General features: G+C 38.0%; 1 protein-coding gene across 1 annotated transcript in view; it reads left to right on the top strand.

The window, feature by feature from the left end:
• GRM7 (glutamate metabotropic receptor 7) overlaps positions 1-17739 on the top strand; it is an 858034-nt gene that overhangs the window by 669835 nt on the left and 170460 nt on the right. The gene's annotated exons all lie outside the window — the stretch shown is intronic.

Genomic DNA, 17739 nt, shown 5'->3' with positions numbered 1-17739 from the left:
CTAATTATAAGGTTTTATTGGTTAAATCCTAGCTGCCAAGTCTTATGAATATTGCAGTGTTACCCTTAAGGCTGAATACCTGTTTGATCTGTTGACATGGTAACTGCTTTGTAAAACAGCCTGTAAGGTTGCATTCAGTCTCCAAAACAGTCCTCAAAAATTGTCTTCTGATATAGCCATCGAAGTTGGGAAAGCTTGTTACTAAAAGCATGATGAGCAAAGTGGATAATTTTCCTGTGAGATGATGTCAATTAACCCTAATAGAGTTATTTTGGTGCTGATTTTGTTTAATCAAACATCACAAAATAATTGAGCTCTGAACAAATGGCTTATTGCAGAAATGTGCAGGATGGCAAAAAAAAAATAGATTAGAGAGTGCATTTCAATAATGCATATATATTAACAGTTACTTTTTTTTATTAAAATGGGCAATTACTGAGAGGCCTGGTGGTCAGGGCTCTGATAGATGTCTGGCCCTTACAGAGCTACATGGCTTCTCATCCAAGATAAATCTGATGCTCTGACAATGGGAACTTGGATATTTGAAGGGAAAAGAAACTTTAGTTGTTATTTATCACCTATCAGGTCTGCAGAGGACAAAAGCCAGGTTTGTACCTCACGTTTATGGAGACATCTTATCTTCCATCTCTTCCTCCAAGGTCTCCAGAAACCGTTTTGAAAACTTAATTTAGCCTACCGTTTAGACCACAGACTGCATATAGGGGTCATATAGGGAGCTTTTAAAACATACTGATGATGTCTAGGCCCCATCGCTGACCAATTAAATCAGGACATGGTTATATTTCCAAAGCTCCCAACATGTTCTGGGCAGAGACCCTCTGCTTTAAGCCATCAGTCACTCCCCAGTGTTATTTCTCCACTCCTCTGCAGAGATGAGTGGACATGAAGGATTTTCAACTGGTATGCTGCAGCACACTGGTATGCCACAAGAATTTTTAAAGCATACAATACCTGACTATTTAGTCAGGGACACTGACCTTTTTTCCCTTAGATTGTTAAATTTAAAAAAAAAAAAAAAAAAAAAGACAACAGCCAATACAACAAGAGCCACCTGGTGTGAATGAATCAAAATTACACCTTTTTTTTTTTTTTTTTTTTTTTGGTCAGATCTTCAAAAAGTGTATTTTTTCCTGTGCTGTAGAACTTTAGTAATTAGCTGATGTGTGTCATGAGATGAAAAAGGTTAAAAATCCCTGGATTGGGCTGCCAAACCCGATTTGCACAGATCAGTGATTTTACCCGGTACGTTAGTCAGCCCAGGCTGCCATAACAGAATACCACATACTGGCTGGCTTCTACAACAGAAATTCATTCTCTCACAGTTCAGGAGGCTGGAAGTCTAAGATCAAGGTGCCAGCAGGATTCTTGTCTGGACAGACAACTCTCTCTGGCTCATAGTAGTCCACCTTTTAGCTCTCTCCTCACATGGCCTTTTCTCTGTGTGGGCAAGCACTCCTGGTGCCTCTTATAAGTACACCAGTCCTACTGGATTAAGGCCCCACCCTTATGACCTGATCTGACCTTAATAATCTGCTTTTAGGCCACATCTCCAAATACAGTCACATTGGGTACTAGGGCTCAACATATGAATTTGAGGAGGACACTATTCAGCCCATAACACCCAACAACAGATTTTACTCTTTAATTCCAGCAACAAATAACTGTGAGATACAGGGAAAGTTGGGAGAGGTTTGGGAATACCAATACCACTCTCCAGATACTTTCTTGCCTTTACGCAAAGGATAATAAATTAACCCAAGTAATAAATAAGGTTTGTAGGTAATTTATGTGGCTGCATTAAAAAAAAAAAAGTGAGAGAGCTGTTTTTGTCATGAAACATCATTCCAAGTTTAAACTTAGAGATACACAGCTTACAAGATGTTTTCCAGGAAATCATACCCTGTAAATTGGTAGATTCCAAGTTTGTTTACTGTAAGTAATCTCAGACTAGGTACATCCTGCTAGAAACATTCCGTAGATGAGAAATCTGAAGCTATCATACACTATTTGTCTGACAGATCTGTTTTTAGTAAAAAGAAAATTTAACTAAGCATCCTTTCTTCTTTCTTTCTGAAAGATGCTCCCACATTTACTTCCTCCTCCATTTACCCTATAAGAAATGAGAATGAATTGTAGATATGCTGGTAAACATAGCCTTCCCAGCGGGCAAAGTGACAATCCTGAGCTGACCTTGACCTTCCTCTCCACTTTCATGTAGGGTGTTGTTACCCTTACCACCAGGCTCTAGACACTATTTTTGGCTTCTGTCCCTTTAACATTTTGCTAGTGAAGTGTAGTCCCCAGACCAGTGCCTTCCCCTGGGAGCTTGTTAAAAATGCAGAGTCTTAAGTCCACCCCAGGCTGACTGAATCAGAATCTGCATTTTAACAAATTCACAAAAGGATTTGTTTTCTCAGTCAAACTTGAGAGGCACTGCTCTGCTACACCAAGTCTTCCCTGCCTGAGGGCCTTTGCACTTGCCCTTTTTCTTCCCATACCCTCACCTTTCAGCTCACAACTTAAACTCTGCTGCCTCTTTCATCTTTTATTGATAGGAGTTGCCCCTGTATTGTGCTTACATTAGTACATTATTCACTTCCATCTTAATAGTTATTGCAATATATATTTTATTAATTTTTTGTATGTCTGGTGTTTTGTGTCATCAACTCTAAGCTTCTTGAGCTTAAGAGTCATGTTCAACTTGTTCAGCATTTGTATCCAGATGAACATCACTTAGTACATACTACGCGGTCAGTAAATAGCTGTCAAATAAAAAAATAAAGTTGATTTTCCATTATCTAGTGCCTACTTCTGCTTGTCTCTAACAGTGTCTTCTTCCTTCCTTCCTTGTACTCTATATTTCAGCTCAACTTAAACTACTTATACTCCCTCATCCTCACCTCAATCCTGTATGGAGGACTTTCATGCTTTTTTGCATTCGTTCAAGCCGCCCACTTTTTCTGAATTTTCTCCCCTTACTGTCCCACTAGAGAATACACATTTATTCTCATAGTCTTTGCTTCAATATCTTAGAAAAGGCAGCTTAAGGACCAATTGTGCCACAATTATATCTTGAATTATACTGGATTTTATTAGGATTTGCATGCAAATTTCCAGTGTGACATCAAGATTCTATTGAGGAAAAGAAAGTAGGTGTTTTCTACATCTGTGCTGTTATTGCTTAATGTACTTCAAAGTGTAGGACCTGCTTAGTGGCTAGCCTTTGAATTATGAGACAGGAGAAATATGAGGCAGTGTCCAGAAGATGGTTTAAAGATCACCCATGCCTGAGTGTTTAAAATTTTGTCATAAAAGGTCCTTTCTGAATATCATAGTCCCTATAGTCTTATATGCACTTTTCATGATGAAAAAGCACTCTTTATAACCTGTTAGTCTCCCAGCATTCCTGAGAGATAAACTGAATCAAGTAAATGCTTCATTTGTCTTACTTTCTGAAGATAACCTAGTTTCTCAATGTAAAAATAAACAAACACTGTCTTATTGCATTCAGGTTAGTATAACCAAATATCATGGGCTGGGTGGCTTACAAAAACAGAAATTAATTGATCTCTAGAGGCTGGTACATCCAGAATCAAGGCTCCAGCAGACTGTGTCAGGTGAGAGCCTGCTTCCTGGTTCAAAGACAGATGCCTTCTTACTGTGTGTGTCTTCATATAGATGAATGGGGTGAAGGAACTTTCTGGGTCTCTTTTATAAGAACATTAATCCCATTCATGAAGACTCCACCTTCATGACATAATCACCTCCAAATACCATCACAATGGGAATTAGGCTTCAACATGTAAGTTTAAAGGGGACATAAACATGCACTCCGTAAGAGTATTCTGTTAGCTTTAGAGGCTACTCCTTGCTTAGCTTTCTGGATTTATGTTTGTGAGATAGTAAACTTCATTTCTTAAATAGCCTATCTGATTTTATTTACATATAAATGGATATAGACATCAATGTACCTACATCTCAGCAGCCTTCTGCAATACTCATTAGGGCATGGGATAGAAGAAGCATATTGTAGTATGAAGGATACCAAAGACCTCTTATTCAAATATGTCACTACTACATTCTCTGAGCTGGCAACCAAGCCTAAAATTCCAACTATTTGAGTTGTGTCCTTGGATTAATATGGAGATGTCTGTTTTCCAATTAATTATTGGAGAGTAAATGCTTTAAAATCAATACTATTTACTTAGGCTCACTTTGCAGGGAGCTACAACCCCTTTCCCTTTAAAACACAGGAGAGCATCTAGTTTGGCTTGCCTAGGGTTCACCAGGAGGACGTCTCTGGAGCAGCCTGGCTAACCTGTATGGGGGAGGAGGCATGACAGCCAGTGGGGGCTGTAGGAATAAAGGTGTGGAGGCAGTGAACCAGGGAAAGCTGATGAAAACCACAGGAAATAAGAGTTTATTCTTCTTATAATAAAAAAATAGAGGAAAGAAATAAAAATAGTTATCTTGATTAAATATTACTATCTTTAAAATGCTCACATATACAATCTTATTTGATTCTCCCATAGTCACTCCATTTTACTGATGAGGAAATTAAAACTCACAGCAGCCCAAGGTGATCCAGCTAGTATTCTGAGAGTTGACAACCCAGTTTGTGTTCTCTGACTTTCCATCAACCAAGGTCTGGAATGTGATGCAGAATCCCAAAGTATTAGTTACCCAGTGCCACTGTTTTCCAGTGTCATCGGAGAGATACAGGTTCTGCAGGGTGTGGAGATGATAGATGTTAAAGGAGGGGAAAGAGCGCTTGTTCTGTACTGAAATGAATTAGAAACCATGGCTTACATCAAGTTTTAGTCTCCCCTTAACAGTGAAACTTTTCAGGGTGCACTGTGGGTCCCCCGAGCATGGCACTATTGAAGAGGGTGTTTCCTGTGTTCAAAAGATTATGGTGCAGGGTTAGTATTCATCAGAATGAAATGTGGGGTAACTATCCTAATAATCTGTATAAAAAATGTTTCTCTTTTCTAGTTCAAAAGAGGAAGAGACTCAGAGGCTTAACAAAAGATGAGAGAAATAAAAAAAAAGAAAAGAAAATCAAACACACTTCTTGTCTCAGGTAGAAAACTGACTGATCAGCATTCTTCCCCACTTACCTGGCAGAGAGCATGACTCACCCCAGGCGCGTGGGTGCAAAGCAATTTGCAAGTTGTCCAGAGTGCAGAAAGCTAGGATGAATGGCTGAGCTGGTTAGAAAAGAAGATTTAGTAGTAGTGATAGGAGGACTTACATCATTCTTGCTTATATAGTTTGTCATATATAAACAAGTCAGACATGGAACGCTCCAACAAAAAGAAAGAATAAAGAACACTCAAGGGCACTAAATGAAAGTATTTTTACCCTAAGAATTGTATCCCTTTTTGTCCTAACCTTGGACATTTTTTCTTGAACATTTCTTGAAATGTAACATGAAATGCCTATGTTACATTTCACCTTTTAGGTTCTGAGGGCTTAAAAAATACATAGTGGGCACAGTTTTCAAAGTGCAAGTAGAAGAGATAGGAGAACAGTAGAGATAAAATGCTAAGAAATTTCAACAAAGGGAGAGGGCATTTCTAGTTTAAAGGCATCAGGGAAATTTTAGGGTATTCAAGCTGGTTGTTGAAGAATTAGGGGAAAAGTATGACAGCTAGGAAGATGAGTGTAAACTGAATTATGTAAATAGGGCATCTAAGGATGTTAAAGGGACTCAAAAACAGTACCCTTTGCTAAAAGAGAAATGGGTATGTGGGGTAGGGGGTAGCAGATGAGACTGGAGTAAGGGGTCAGAGTTCTGTTTTGGAGTGACATGAATGCTAAATGAGGCAACTACACAGTCTCAAGTGGGCAGTGGATTTTAGTCCAGGGTGCAGTAGAACCACATTCACATCTCAAGGCATTCTGGCAACTTCTTGGCCATTTTGAGTCACTCTTCTAGGCACAAGAGGAACAGGTGTGCTCTCAAGTTGAGGGAGACCAACAAAGAGATGCACACCCAAGCATTTAAGTTTAGAGAATAGGTGCTATGAAGAAAAATATAGTAAAGGAATAAGAAACAAAAGGGAAGAGCTAAAATCAGAGAGAACAAGAAGACACAGTAATAACTTTTAATAGATCCATGTCACTGGGGCCAAAGAAGAAATGGGTTTATGGAAGAAGACTGGGACAAACTCTGCAACTGCTATTTTTTGATAGGAGCAAGGTAGAGAATGGTGTCAAACATGATGATATGGTCGGTAATAATACTTTCAATAAACACAACTCATCAAGATTTTATTGTGTGTCAAACAATGTCCCTCACTGACATTAACTTTCTCAGTAAATCAAGGAGGTAATCATTACTATCTTTATTATAAAATTTTTTAAAGATTTTATTTATATATTTATTTTTAGAAAGACAGAAAGGGAGGGAGAAAGAGAGGAAGAGAAACATCGACGTGTGAGAGATACATCTACCAGTTGCCTCTTGCATGCCCCTACCCAGGTACCTGGCCCGCAACCCAGCCCACAACCCAGGCATGTGCCCTGGCCAGGAACTGAACTAGTGACAGCCCCTTTCCCCACCTTAGAGCACAGGCTGCCTACTCAGTCCACTGAGCCACACCAGCCAGGGCATATCTTTAATTCATAGATGAAAAAAAAAAAAAAAAAAAGGTTGAGACAGCTTAAATGACTTGATCACAGTAACTCTGCTAGGATTTGAGCCCATGGCCATGTAAGTCCAATGCTCATGGTATTAACTTCTGTGGTATATCAAGACAGGATGTAGGGTGTGTTGCAAGATATAAAGAAAGGGAAGGAAGTGGTATGTTTCATTTTGGATCCATAGAGTCTGCAATGCCTTTATGGTATTAATTGCTACTGATAGTCAGTTGCACAAATCAGAACTCAAGAGAGTGGAGAGGATTGAGAATAACCATCTTAAAGTCTTTTGCATGGATTAAGTTGATCATTGAAGCCATAGAATATTCTAACAACAATTTATAATTATTTAGGCAGCTGTGGTATCTCAGGTGCTATGTTAATGCCTTATACATGTTATCTAACTTAGTTTTCATAACAAATAAACTTGGAAAACTGATACTCCAGACTGACTTTGAGCTTACTCTCTAAAGGTGGTGAAGTCAGTCTTTGAACACTATCTCTGTCTTCCTAGCTCATTATTCTTCTGTTTTCAACTGTAGCTAAACTTACCAATGAAGAAAGTAACAGTCAGGGACCTATTGAAATCAAGTTCTGTCCCTGGCTGCACATTGCATATGACTTGTTTTTCTCCCTTTCCCTGGTGTGTTAATTGTGTTCATTTACCCTCTACCTAGCAATTGAGTTCTTCATATTTAATTCCTTTTCTTTCCTCATAAAAATGCCAAGGGCATTTTAACTATAAATTTTCACTCTATCGATGTGTAGTAAATGATCAGATAACTGATAACACATAAGGAATTATGGATCCTTTCATCATGTCTAATTAGAGTTAAATCAAATTTTGGCTGTGGGAAAATCACTTCTAGAGGAGTGGTCAGTCTTTTCTTCCCTTCATGCTCTGTCATTCATCCATTTAAACCAACAGTGCTATCGAGCTCCCTCTCAGACTTCAGTTTCCAACAGTGAATAAAGTGGACAGAAATTCTGATCTCATGGAGCCTACATGAAATGGGAGATAGACTTTCATGAAGTCACACATTTGCATAATTAGTAATTATGTTATCTCTTTGAAGAGGTTCTTTGAGAGTTTATAAAAGGAGGACCTGATACAGTGGGGGTAGGGACTTCCTCAGCAAGATTCAGTTGGTGAGCATCATATTGCAGCACAAACCCATTATGAGGCAGGAAACTTCATGAAACTCAAAGCCAGGAGAGTGAAATCAATTGATGAATGTTCCTGCCAGACTAAAAAGGGTAACCTAAGAGGTTTAAGAGCAAGGAGAGTCATTGAAGAGATTAAGCAAAAAGGTGATTTGATCACATCTGCATGCTAAAAGGATGTGTCTGCCTGTAGGGTAACAAATTGAAATAGAAAGGTCCCAGAAGGAAAGAGGGGCGAGAAAACTCCACAGGAAATGTATGCAAAGGAAGTGTGGTAGTGCTACCCAGCAAAACTTCATTGCCCAATGCACATAGGAGTCAATGCTATGGCACTGGCTTTTGAGAAAATAAAAAGCTTTTATTGTGAGGTCAACCAGCAAGGAGAATGAAGAAAACTCAAAATTCCTTTCTGGACCAGGGCTTTTGGGTGAGATTTAAGAGGTTAAAAGTAGGGAAGCTATTCATGTTCTTTGGGATTACATCATATGGTGAAAAGGTTATATTGTACAGGCATGGGCACTTCATACAACTTCATGGATTGCATGTACAAATTCGGGGGCAGTTACGATATAGTTCCCAGAAGATTTTGGCCTTGTGATATCAAAAGGTCATTTTTAGGGTAAAATTTTTCTTTCTGTGCAGCCTCTGTAGACTAGCTGAGACTGGTAGTCTTGTGGCTCCCTTTCAGGGAGTAGGGAGATTATTCCCTTTCCCATTAGCTATGACCTGAGACCTCCTGGTTCTATTGCAGTCCTGTGGAAAACAACTGATGCCATTATTATTTAGGGATGATTGGGGCTAATCTATTAACGGGAGAAACAATGAGAAGAGAGGCACTCAATTTTCTCTATTTCGTTCCCAGCAACTAAAATGTGTTCAGCACCCAGTAAATTGGATGAAGTGATTTGCAAGAGATAAAATCTATACAAGTTATTGGTAACTTAGATATGGGTGTGGGGCAAAAGAAAAGAAGATGTCAAAAAAAAACCCAAAAAACCCTCTGCTTTATGGTATTAAGCTGTCTTGCACTAGGGCTTTGTCCTTAATGTTTTCTTTGGCTCTGAGTCAGCCAATAGTTTATATAAAAGGCCTGATAGCACATAGGCATGGCAGCATGAAACCAGCCATGGACGAAAGGTAAGAACAAGTGTGGAGATGTTCCAATAAAATGCTACTTACAAAAACAGGTGGTGGGCAGGATTTGGCCCATGGGACATAGTTTCCCAGTCCCTAGTACAGGTCATGAATTCAGTTTTGAGCAAGTATAAATTGAGGTACTTTTGATCTATCTACATGAATATGTTTACATTACAAATTATTCCTAAATCCAAGGTTTAAAAAATGAATTTCAAATGTATTTAATAATTTGAACAAGATTAAATATTTAATCTTTGATTAGTAAGCATATTTTAGGGAACTGAGTCCTCAGAGGAAGATAAATAAGAGATCATTTGTAATTAGCATAGCAATTGTAAGGGGACGGTTCCTCTAGTGGCAGCATCTTTTAGAAAGAGACAGCTAACTGACATCAGCAGATGTGCATTTTTTGGCTATCTGAGTATATGGTACTTTTAAAAAGGCATCAATACTGTAAAAAATTGGAAGGTTTCAGATAAGTCGGTTCTGAAAATAAAATAAAGATAGTTCTGGGACCAAGTCAAGTTAACCCATTTTAGTTAGATGTATAGGAAGGTCTCATCAAGAAAGAGAAATATAGATTTACTTTAGGGGTAAGCTATTCAATTAGTTCAGGAGTTTCAATCATATACATTTAAAACCCACCCCTTGTCGCTTTTACTTGAGAGAAGTGCAGGCATTGAAACCGTAAATGCAGATCATTTAGGCAGAACTCTCATAAAATCTGTTCTTGATATATAATTTCACATATATTTATATATATATGCATGTATATATGTTATTGATACTGTGTTCCTTTAGACTTCATTGTTTTGTAGAAAGAAATGTTTCTTACTCCCATGTACTTTATTTGTATATGTGCTGATCCTCTGTATGTATTTGAACTTGTTTTGGCCAATGACCCATGAACTGTAGGTCAGAAGACCTTCTTTCCTGTCTAAATTTATTATTCTACTGCAGCTTCATACTTTCCCATTAACTCATAACAAAGTATAACTGAGAATTTTATGTGACCCATTCAGACTTTTAATGAGATAGAGCATCACAAGGCAAAGAATAGAAGCCAGGAGAAGTAAATCTGTAGTTATTAGCTTTTCTATTCAACACAAAGGTTTTCTTCTAAATTTCAATCTGCCAGATAAGTTAGTTCAGTGGTTTCCAAAGTTGTCTACATATCACCTAAGAAGTTTTAAAACACACTGATGACTATTTGGAATTTTTGAAAGACGCCCAAGTGATTCAAATGTGCAGGCAAGTTTGGGAACCACTGGCTTAACTCAAAGTCTCAGTGACTGTACCAGGCAATCCTGCCTTGGACCTCCAGAGGCTTTAGGGTGAGATGAAGCTTAGAATTCTTCCATGAATGGCCATGGTCCATCACAGTCAAAAGCCAATCCTAATAATACTATGTTTGGCACTTTCTTCCTAGAGTAGGTAAAAAAGGAAAATTTCTATAATTACAAATTTTGAATAAGTGGAATGTGAATTAATGTGTGTTTTCATTATAACATATCAGTCCTGAAATTGTGTTTTACAGTCTAGTTATGCTTCCCAAGGTATAAAAATAGGGGCTGATTCTTTAAAAAATAAAGACATTGAGGTGCTACAGAATTCCTTGTGAAGCTCTTGCCATTCTGCCTTACCCACTCTCCCCCCAAAACCCAAACCTGGCTTTTTTTGAGTATTAAAAATTCAACATTTCTCTGCATTTTTCCTAAAGATATTTTTCTATAAATTAGGCAGCACAAATGTATTTTATTGAACAATTGACATTTTAATAAGAAAGCTCTTTCTAAAGTAGCTCATTATATTAAGGTTTTAATAAGCAAAACTAATATTGCAGAGAATTATCCAGTAGAAGCAGCAGCCAGCTTGGTCTACAGAGCAAGCTTTGGAAATATACAAATTCAATTTCAGCAAAGAAAATATACCTAGAGTGACAAAATTTTCTTCCAGATAGAATGTGTTGGTATGGGGAAAGAAACACATCTCTTCTAGATAAAAATGGATGCACCCAATATGGTTTATAAAATTTCTATCACTGTTTGAATTCTGCATTTGGCAGGTGGGCAGCAGCTGATTTGGTTAAAAGTCCAATGATTATGAGGTCTTCACATCCCCTGTGGAGTGAAGCGTTCTCCTCTAGGGCCAGGCCCCGTTTTCCCTTGCCAAGTGCTTGTGGTATGGAACTGGACCTGGCAGGTGCTTTTTCATTATTTCTGTATGAGCCAGAAGCAATGGAGTCACAGCTGATTTTCTGAGCCCAGAATTTTAGCACCCTCTTTTCTGAGCATTTTCAGGACACAGAGACAAGTGTTTCTTATCATGTGTGATTTAGAAGTTCCCTTCCCTTCCAGCTCTACCTGTTATTTATGGGAGAACCTGCATTACTGGCTAATGGATTCAGAAAGTCCGCACATACCAGATGCAGAAGCAAGAAATAATATATAAGATGTTTGACTGCAAATAGTAGACTACACATGAAGAATCGATTACTCATTAGGAAAGTTTATCATTTCATATTGGAAATTCAGCATTAGTGTTGCTAGTGTTGATTAAGCTGGTGACATAATTGTACCATCAATGACACAAATTATCTGTGTTTTGTTTTCCTTTGTTTTTGCTGTTCTCAGCATATTGACTTTGTTCTTTAGACTTGCCTCTGCCTGCATGCCAAAGGGCTGCCGCAGTTCCACGCGTCACATTTGTACCCATCAAAGTTCAAAAGCTGACGGCCGCATATCCCTTTCTTGTGTGTGTGTGTCTCTCTCTTCTTTTTTTTAAGAATGAAGAACACTTTCCTAGGACTTCACAACAGGCTTACTTTTGCTTTCATTAGCCAGAACTGCATAATTTTATCTTTCCTAAAACATTAGTTCACCTATCCATATAATCTAAATGTCCCACAGATTAATTGATGGTATTAGCTATAAAGTTTTATTCTCTTGCCAAGAGCTGGGATCTTAATGGTCATTCCCCATAAGCCAGCTACTAAGCAAATCCAGGTTCCATAACCATAAATTTTGGGTGTTCAGGAGGAAAATGCATCCTCATCAGGAAATTTAGAACTATATGTTCTTTAAAAAATGATATGAAACATCCTAGCTTTTTTCTTATCTTTCTGTAACTTAAGTTTTCCAGCTAACTGAAGCAGCTTGTCTGTAGAGTTCAGAAAAAATTGACATCTGCATTCCTACTAGCCTTCTGACAGCATGGTTGATTTTTCATAGCCCTAAATTATTATTTTCCATTAAATAGTTGCCTATGGGCCTTTGCAGGTCACTGACTCTTCTTTTGAAACAAGGCTCTAAATCTGTGTGGATGGGTATAGATATACAAGTATCATATGCATTGCTTTAACAAAATTCTCACTTACCAGAGCTTGTAAAGTTTACCTGGTATCGTCACAGAATACAGATTATACAGGGTGGGGGAAAAGTAGGTTAACAGTTGTTTATATGGGAAATAATACCAAATTAATAAATAGGAATAAACAGTTTTGCATACTCACAGTGCAAACTTACTTTTGCCCCACCCTGTTTTATAAATAATGATTCTTGTTGGCAAAGCAAATATATTAGACTTTTGTTCATTTTGAGCAAGAAGCAGCTTTATCAGTTTAATGTATACAATCAAATCGAGTTGAAATCTACTTTAAATGAAAACTGAAAACAAATTAAGTCATCAGTCATTGCAATGTTTGTAGTTACAACACTTTGTATATATTTAGATAAGTTGAGAAAAAAAAAGCTGTTAAGCATTGTTGACATTTTATTTTTATCCAAAGAGAACTAAAAATAGTGAGTTGGCAACATTTGAAATTGACTATAAATGATGACATAATGACAATTTTTTAGAGTCATCAAATAGGCTGTTTTATTTTATTTTTATTATATTTTATTGATTATGCTATTACAGTTGTCTCAATTTTTCCCCCTTTGCCCACCTCCACCCAGCACCCCCACTCCCTCAGGCCATCCCACACACTGTTCATGCCCATGGGCTATGTGTGTTAAGTTATTTGGCTGCTCCATTTCCTGTACTGTATTTTACATCCCCATGGCTATTCTGTAACTACCTATTTGTATTTCTCAATCTCCTCATCTCTTCATCCATTCCTCTACAACTCCTTCCCTTCTGGCAATAATCAAAATGCTCACCATATCCATGATTCTGTCTTCTGTTCTTCTTGTTTGCCTAGCTTGTGATATTGCTGCTTGGCAGAGCAATCTTGGCTGTAGATCACTGCTTTTCATGACTGAATATTTATTGCCAATCCCTTCTTGCCTGCAAAGTTTCTTTTCAGAAATCAGCTGACAGTTTTATGAGGACTCCCCTGTAGGTAACTAACTGCTTTTCTCGTGCTGCTTTGAAGATTCTCTCTTTATCTTTAACCTTTGGCATTTTAAATATGATGTGTCTTGGAGTGGGCCTCTTTGCATCCATCTTGTTTGGGATTCTCTGTGCTTCCTGGAATTGCATGTCTATTTCCTTCATCAAATCAGGGAAGTTTGCTTTCATTATTTTTTCAATAAATTTCCAATTTCTTGCTCCTTCTCTTCTTCTGGCACCTCTATGATGTGAATGTTGGAACGCTTGAGGTTGTCCCAGAGGCTGCTTATACTGTCCTCAATTTTTTGCATTCTTTTTTTCTTCTTGTTGTTCTGATTGGTTGTTTTTTGTTCCCTTATTTTCCAACTCTTTTATTTGATTCTCAACTTTATTCAGACTACTGCTGTTTCCCTGTAAATTGTTCTTTATTTCAATTAATGTATCCTTCATTTCTGACTGGATCTTTTTATGCTGCTGAGGTCCTCACTAAGTTCCTTGAGCATCCTTTTAACTGGTGTTTTGAACTCTGCCTCTCATAAATTGCTTATCTCATTTTGTTTAGTTCTTTTCTGGAGTTTTGATCTGTTCTTTCATTTGGGCCATTTTTCTTTGTCTCTTTGTCTCAGCAGCCTCCCTGTGTTTGTTTCTGTGTTATGTAGAGTTGCCATGACTCACTGTCTTGGTATCATGGTCTAATGTAGTAGGTGTCCTATAGGGTCCAGTAGTACAGCCTCCTCATCACAGAAGCTAGGTACTCCAGGTACACCCTCCATGTAGACTGAGTATACCTCCTCTTGTAGTTGAGCCTTGGTTGTTGTTGGTGGATCAATGGGAGGGATTTCCTCAGACCAGTCAGCTTCAAGGATTGGCTATGACCACTAACCACCAACCTCTACCTTCCATGGAGGATCAACTGTGCAGGGGCAGAGCAGTTGTCCTCTACAAGGTCTGTAGCTGTCTACTGGGTGCATAGGCTCTGGGGTTTCCCAGGCGGTGCAGGCCAAGGTAGCCCCTACCTGTATTTGACCCAGGGCCACTATGCCTATGCTATGAAGCAACCTGAGATGGTTGCTACTTGTGCTGGCCTTGGAAATTCCCAGGTGAAACCAAGCTGTGACTCTAGGCTGGCTGCTGTTAGGGCTAGGCCTGGGGCCACTTAGCAAGAGGCATGGGGAGGGACTATAAGGGATTTAGGAAGTTGTGAAACAGGAGCCTAGATCAGCCATTCATATGGAAAAGCTACTATTAATAGCTGTTAGTTGTGTAGGACAGAGCCTCAGGTGGCCTCCAGGATGGGACACACAGTGTTAGCCATGTTGATGGAATCTCAGATATGGCACCCGCCTTCCAGCTCTGTGTCTCTGTGAGTCTTTGTTTCTGGCAGAAAGCTGTCTCCAGCTCTCACTTTGATTCCATCCACTTCAGTTCCTCCCTCTATATTACCCTAGTGCTGGAGCTCAGAGAGACTGGGTCTGAGAGTGTTGCTTCTTTAAGAGGAATTGCTTGGGACTCTCGAAGTTTCTCCCATGACTCAATTGCTTCTGATTTTTGCAGTCAGAAGTTATGGAGACTTATCTTCCTGGCACTAGTACCCTGGGCTGGGGGTCCTAGTGTGGGTTGGGGCTCCTTACTACTGGGCCATCTCTCCTGAAATTTTATCCACCACACATGCGTGTGGAACCAGTCCATTCCATGTCACCATCCCACCTACCCATCTTGATGGATGTAGTTTCTTTAATTCTGTAGTTATCAGACTTCCATTCAACTTGGTTTCTGCCAGTTCTGAGTGATGGTTGTTCTGTAATTTTGATGTGGCTGTGCAAGGAGGCGAGCCATGTTTACTTGTGCTGCCATCTTGACCACAAGTCTACATAATGATAATTTGTTTCTGTATCTGTATAAGCCCTACATCTATTTCCATAGGTCAATTTTAATCATGGCATATTAGTATCCACTAGTTTGGAATAAGCAATCTCAAGTTTAGCGAGTAAAATTTACTTAGAATTTTTAAGTTTCTCTTACTAACCATGAGTAGGACCTTTTAATTTGACATTTGAAAACACTTGTATGGATAAAAGTAATTTTTTTTGAATTCCAACTTCTTAAAATTAGAAATTTATAAAGTTAATGCATATCATTTTCTCTCCTATTACAAATTGTTTCCTTAATTTTATGACTTTGGGATGACCACCTGTGACTTACTGCCACGAAAATGATGACATCAAGAAAAGAAATGATGATGTTTTACATTTAGTTAGATTTATTTTATTTATACTTAGATTTATTAGTGCTGACTTGAGTTTTATACTCAGGCAAATGAATCACACAAGTCATCTGATGATTCTCGTGTCTCTGGTTAGTTTAAATTCAACCATTAAATTCAACCAAAATAAATTCATATTTTGATTCAGATTTTGAATGTACTTCTCATTCAAATTCTGATGGAAGCATCACACCCTGCTAGTATATCCTGTTTTAACAAAGCAAATATATGGTGGCAGAAGATGATTTGACATTGGGTGGTGAGTATACAATACAATATACAGATCACGTATCATAGAAATGGACACTTGAAACCTATATGGTCTTATTAACCAATGTCACCTCAATAAATTTAATTTAAAAAAGAGAACTCAAATGTAAAAAAAAATTATCTTTAAAAAGTCTCTTGATTTCTACTTTTTTTAACCTATTTTTGGATTCAAATATATTAAAAATTAAATTAACTTGGCATAGGGAATATCAGCCAAATTTGTTCATTGGAATTTAATTTCTTCTTTAATTAATTTGCTAAGTATATCTTTTGCAAATTGTAGATCCTGAAATTTTTTATTTAGTACATATATTTTTCAGGACTCTTGGTTGCAAGTGATAGAAATGCAATTTAAAATATTTCAGCCCAGCAGACTTTACTGGCTTATATAATGGCACAACCTTGGGAATTCCTGCTTCAGGCATAGCTACACCCAGCAGCTCAGCAGGTTCAAGAGTGATCTCTGTCTTCAACTCTCCACGTTGCTTTTCTTTATGTTTCTTTCTTTTTCTGAAAAACTTATTTCTTCTTGTAGCCATAAATAAATGTGAGCATGTTTATATTCTGGAAACTGCAAGTCCAACAAAACAAAGATTCTTTCATCTGTAAAATCTCAGTTAAAAACATGAAATTAAATTATGTGCCATTCCAAAATAATCCCATCTCCAACTCAATCTCTGTGGCTAGGAGGAGAAAGTATCAGTGATTGATGAAATGTGGTCACCAGAGAACCCCCAGCAACATCATCTGAGATTTTGTTAGAAATACATATTCTCTGGTCCTGTCCTATACCCAATGTCCCTGAAAACTAGAAAGTAGGGCCAGCATACTGGGTCTGGATTGTAACAAGTCCTCCAGTTGACTCTGTTGTACACCCAGGCTGTAGAAACACTGCAGTTCACTAACTGGCCAAGCTTGTGTCATGTGTGCAGCCTCTCGAGCCTCAGTGTAACATTCATCTCAGAGAAAACACACAGAAAAGAGATCTGAAGAACTGATATCAGGAAAGTGGAAGAGTAGCTGCTGTGCTGGGAAAAACAAGCAGTATCCACTGCAATGAGATTTCAGCCCAGTAGTAAAGTCTGTTGTTTCTAGTGCCATTATTTTTCAGAACACTTTTGATTACGAATTTTCTTTCAGAAAATCAGTATTCTTGTTAAGCAAATGCATGCCTGTCCTCCTCTAAGTTTTAGTGTTTAATTTAGTTTTCATCTCCAGATAGGTACCTGTCCAATATTGAAAGGTTTCCAGGCCATATTATTTTGTTAGCAAATGCTTCCTGATCTCTTAGGATATACTTTGCTATAATTAAAACCGTCAACAGGGAGTCTTTTCACTACTGTGTGATAAATAATAGGAAAGTTTCACTTTGCTTCAAAATTTCTCAGTGAAAACAGCTGATGCCTACAGTATTTTAGGAAAGGTGTTCAGCATTAGAAGTCCTCCAAAATAATTTTAAAACCTTTTTTTCTAAAAGTATCTAATAAGGGAGATGAATGTAGCTTTTTATGTTATTGGGTTGACCAAAAAGTCCATTTAGTTTTCCATAAAATGAAAGACACACTGTTCATTTTCACCAGTAATATCATTGATTTGGATATTTTGAGTGTATTGGCTGTCTCTCACTATTGGCCTCTAGTGGGTAGATAGAGACCAGGGGTGCTACTAAACATTTTCCAATGCATAAGATAGCCCCACAGCAAAGAATTATTTGCCCAAAATGTCAATAATACCAAGGAACTTCACATACCACTTTTGATACATTGAATCAGTCACAGCATCTTCTCCCTATACTGTACAAATCTTTCTTGTGTGTTTTTCAGTCACATTTTTACCTTCCTTGAAATAATAAAGCATAATGTGCCAAAAATGTTGCTTATCTTTTTCAATCTTCAATATTAAAATGG

Source organism: Pteronotus mesoamericanus, unplaced genomic scaffold (genome assembly GCF_021234165.1).
Source record: "Pteronotus mesoamericanus isolate MK-2021 breed Mesoamerican mustached bat unplaced genomic scaffold, CSHL_Meso_final scaffold_54, whole genome shotgun sequence".
Classification (NCBI taxonomy): domain Eukaryota; kingdom Metazoa; phylum Chordata; class Mammalia; order Chiroptera; family Mormoopidae; genus Pteronotus; species Pteronotus mesoamericanus.
Note: the sequence above shows the minus strand (reverse complement) of the source record. Positions and strands in the feature narration are given on the sequence as shown.